Below are 4,207 nucleotides of genomic sequence, written 5' to 3'. Positions count from 1 at the left end.
GATATGAAGATTAGGTAGTGTGTATGTGTGCTTTGTACAAAATGTGCATATAAACATGACATAAAATCTTAATTATACATTATTTTTCACAGATTGTTGCCCAGAATCAGCAGCTCAACAACTTTACCACATTCTCTGTATATTAGCTTAAAGTAGTGCTTTATACTGTATGTGCTGTAACTGTTAAGGTAAAATGCATTTCCTTGTTTCATATCTCTGCTTCTTTACCTCTTTCCAATGACTTTCATCACTTACTAAACTGTGAAGTTAAAAAAGCAAATAAATTTATGAGCATTTGGAGAGTGAAAAGCCTGCCCAAATCTAGAGCAGAGCTCTGAGACTAAAACTTGAAGCTTATTTAATTTTTTTAAAGTACTTTCTGTTAATTTCATATAAATGTATTTTGTACACTTATGTTAATCCTCATGTCACTGCTCATACTGGATAAGTTATTTAAATAAATTTAATAAAAATCAGTTCCCTGTCTGACTTTCTTTTCTTACCATAATAATAGGAAACAGGGCAGCTTGATGGCAAAGCTGCATGAGAGGGGGTTCGAACCTGCGACCACTCGGAGCCCCTTTTTTTTTATTCTTAATCCTCCCTGCACCTCCCTCAGTCATCCAATGACCGCAAATCATTCTTTTCCATCCCACTCTCAATGAAAACAACTATTATCACACAGGCATTCAAATATCAGACATTTACATTCCTTAATCCACAATCTCACATAGACAGTGCAGTGAGTGGTAAAGATAAATGGCAGTCTCTGTCTAGAATTGTTGGTGTGAACAGGCAAGCTGGAATCAACTAATCAACTTTTGTTCAAAACACTTTACTTCTTTATATTTTTCCAGTGAGTGAAAGACAACGTTCATGCACCTTAATTATGTTCATTTTAAAGTCAAGTCAAGTCAATAGGCTTTTATTGTCATTGCATCTGAGTACAGGTACACAGTGTAATGAAATTACGTTCCTCCGGAACCATGGTGCAACATGGAACAACAAGCAATAGACAACATAAAGTGCAAGAGTGATGACATCTCTTTGGTTTTATCCACGTTTAGAGATAGGTTGTTGGTTCTGCACCAGTCCATCAGCCACTGCACCTCCTCTCTGTATGCTGACTCGTCGTTCTTGCTGATGAGGCCCACTACAGTTGTATCATCAGCGAAATTGATGATGTGGTTTGAGCTGTACTTTGCAGTACAGTCATGAGTCAGCAGAGTGAACAGCAGTGGACTGAGCACACAGCCCTGGGGAGCGCCGGTGCTCAGTATGGTGGTGCTGGAGGTGTTGTTTCCAATCCTGACTGATTGTGGTCTCTCAGTCAGGAAGTCCAAAACCCAGTTGCAGGTTCAGGCCCTGCAAGCTCAGTTTTCCGATCAGGTGCTGAGGGATGATGGTGTTGAATGTTGAACTGAAGTCAATGAACAGCATTCGAACATAGCAGTCTTTGTTGTCCAGATGGGTGACAGACAGGTGGAGTGCAGTTGAGATGGCATCGTCTGTTGATCTGTTTGGACGATACACAAACTGCAGAGGGTCCAGTGAGGAGGGGAGCTGTTTTTTGATGTGCCTCATGACCAGCTTCTCAAAGCACTTCATGATGATGGGAGTAAGTGCAATGGGACGGTAGTCATTGAGGCAGGACACTCAAGACTTCCTTGGCACAGGGACGATGGTGGTCGTCTTAAAGCACGTTGGCATGACCGCAGTGCTCAGAGAAATGTTGAAAATGTCCGTGAGAACATCCGTGAGTTGGTCTGCACATCCTCTGAGCACTCTGCCAGGTATGCTGTCTGGTCCTGGGGCTTTCCGTGGGTTGACTCTGAGTAGAGTTCTCCGCACATCAGCTGAGGACAGGCACAGTACCTGGTCGTTTGGAGGAGGTGTGGTCTTCCTTGTTGTTGTGTAGTTCTGTGCTTCGAACCTAGCGCAGAAGGAACCTCTTCCAGCTGGCAGGCTCAGGAAACGACGTGGATCTTAGCAGGACTAGCGCGTAGCTCCGCTCGTATTTTTCAGGTTTAGGAGGGTCTGTCGGTGGTAAATGTGGGTGCCAGTTGTTCTCATAGCGAACTCTTGCATGATTGCGAGTTCAGATCAGATTATTTACAACAAAACAAACAAAAAAGCACCATGTTTTGCTTCTGGAGTGGACGCTGTGACTGCTCGCGCCACAGACAGGAAGTATTTTGAAAGATTCCATTACTCATTTTTTTTTAAGGCAACAGTTTTCCTCTTAGGGGTTAACAGTGTATGAACATCAACCCAGAACTGAATGGTAACATTGAATCCTGCTGCTTATTTGTTTTGTAAACACATTTCCTCTTCAGGGGGGCTGCCCAAATACAATTCATAGACCTGTTGCTGACCTAGCTCTGACGAACGCTAATCAAATCAGAGATGATATCTCTACAGAATTACGTGCAAAGGTAGAGGGGTGGAGCGATATTATAGATAATTAAAAGAAAGAGGTGAGATACTGTATACTTCAGAACAGGAGGTGAAGAACAACGTTGACACATCAGGAGATAAATTTGATCTGATCATCTACATTAACAAATTTTATTAAATATTTTATTCTTGAAATGGATCAGAAATGGATCTCAGTCTTCTTGCTGTTCTCAGGTCAGTGTACATCATTTAGTACTAAATTACACAACGGATAATATATTTTGAACTGTTTGTCAACTTTCCTAAGCGCATGTATCTGCAGACATTCATGATTTTTGTTCACTGGAAGCTTACTACTAAACAAAAAGGGTAAAAAGTGACTTACCACACTGTAGGCTTTATTTTTGACAACAGAAAAAATGTATCATATTTTTAACACGATACTGTTTAAAAACACTCTTTTCAATACAGATTTAAAATCAAGTTTTTCTTTGTATATGAAAAATATTCTGTTCACCTCATCTTTAAACAATAATTAGACTAATTTAAAACAATGTTACATTATGTCACAAAAATAAATTAGCCTGGTTGTGCTTTAGATTTGGACGTTGTGTTTCCTTTAAACGCCTCTCAGCATCACCAGCTAAAGAGAAGAGAATTCAGTAACAGTGTTCAATCGTACAGCAACAACAATGTTTCAACAATCTTTCAAGCAATATTGTGAAATATTGTGAAATGAATTGGAAAAGAAAAATCCTATCTTTCTTATTATTTCCCAGTTAAAAGTTTTTAGTATTTCCATAAAATTATGTATAAATTAGAATACATGAATTACTGGTGTTTTACCAGCTATAACTGTCCATTTTAGGGAAAATTACTTTAAAATAATAAGTTTTCTTACTAAAATAATATGAACATTACTGATTACTGAAACTACATAAAATTACTAAACACGTGTTATCACAGCCAATTAAGTTTATAACTGCCATTTAGTTTATCATAAATAAATAACAATGCTTTTTCAATCAGTATGCATAACTGTAGTACATGGGAATATTAACTAATGTAGTTTTTACTTGTTTACCTAACATCAGTTACTATTATTAATGTAGTATCTCATGTGTTGTTCATGTTAACAAATGCTTTACTTTTATTGTTGGTTCTTTTACATTTCCTTTGAAATTAACATTAATTATTGCAGTTGTTACATGTTTAACTAACATTATGTAAGCATTGTTAATGTATTTGTAATGGTTATTAATGTTATTTAGACAATTCTTAATGTAAAGTGTTACCACACTTTCTCCTGATCTTCACAGCTGTGTGTGGTGTATCTCCATACGTTCCTCATCGGTATCACTTTGTGAATGAGAGTAAAAACTGGACTGAAGCTCAGAGCTACTGCAGACAGACCTACACTGATTTGGCCACCATCAACAACATGGGCGAGATGAAGAAGCTGAACGACACTCTGAAAAATAAAACTGACAACTATGTCTGGATTGGTCTGAACAGAGGGAACACTGGGAAATGGGGGTGGTCTCTGGGAGGTGGAAATTTAAAAAATGTAGGAGTTTCATACCGGAACTGGAGCAGTGGAGAACCAAATAATGCTGGAGGGAATGAGTTCTGTGTTGCGATGTTTAATACAAATGGAAAGTGGCTTGATGTGCAATGTGGAGATTACTGTCCTTTCGTGTGTTTTGACAGTAAGATCTTCTACTTTAAATACAGATTAATGAAAGGCATGATAATTTCATTCAGTGAGTCTGAATAATACTAAAACCTGATATTTATTGTGTAAAATTCT

This window comes from Astyanax mexicanus, unplaced genomic scaffold (assembly GCF_023375975.1).
Source record: "Astyanax mexicanus isolate ESR-SI-001 unplaced genomic scaffold, AstMex3_surface scaffold_33, whole genome shotgun sequence".
NCBI classification, from domain to species: Eukaryota; Metazoa; Chordata; class Actinopteri; order Characiformes; family Acestrorhamphidae; genus Astyanax; species Astyanax mexicanus.
This window is presented reverse-complemented; position numbering follows the sequence as displayed.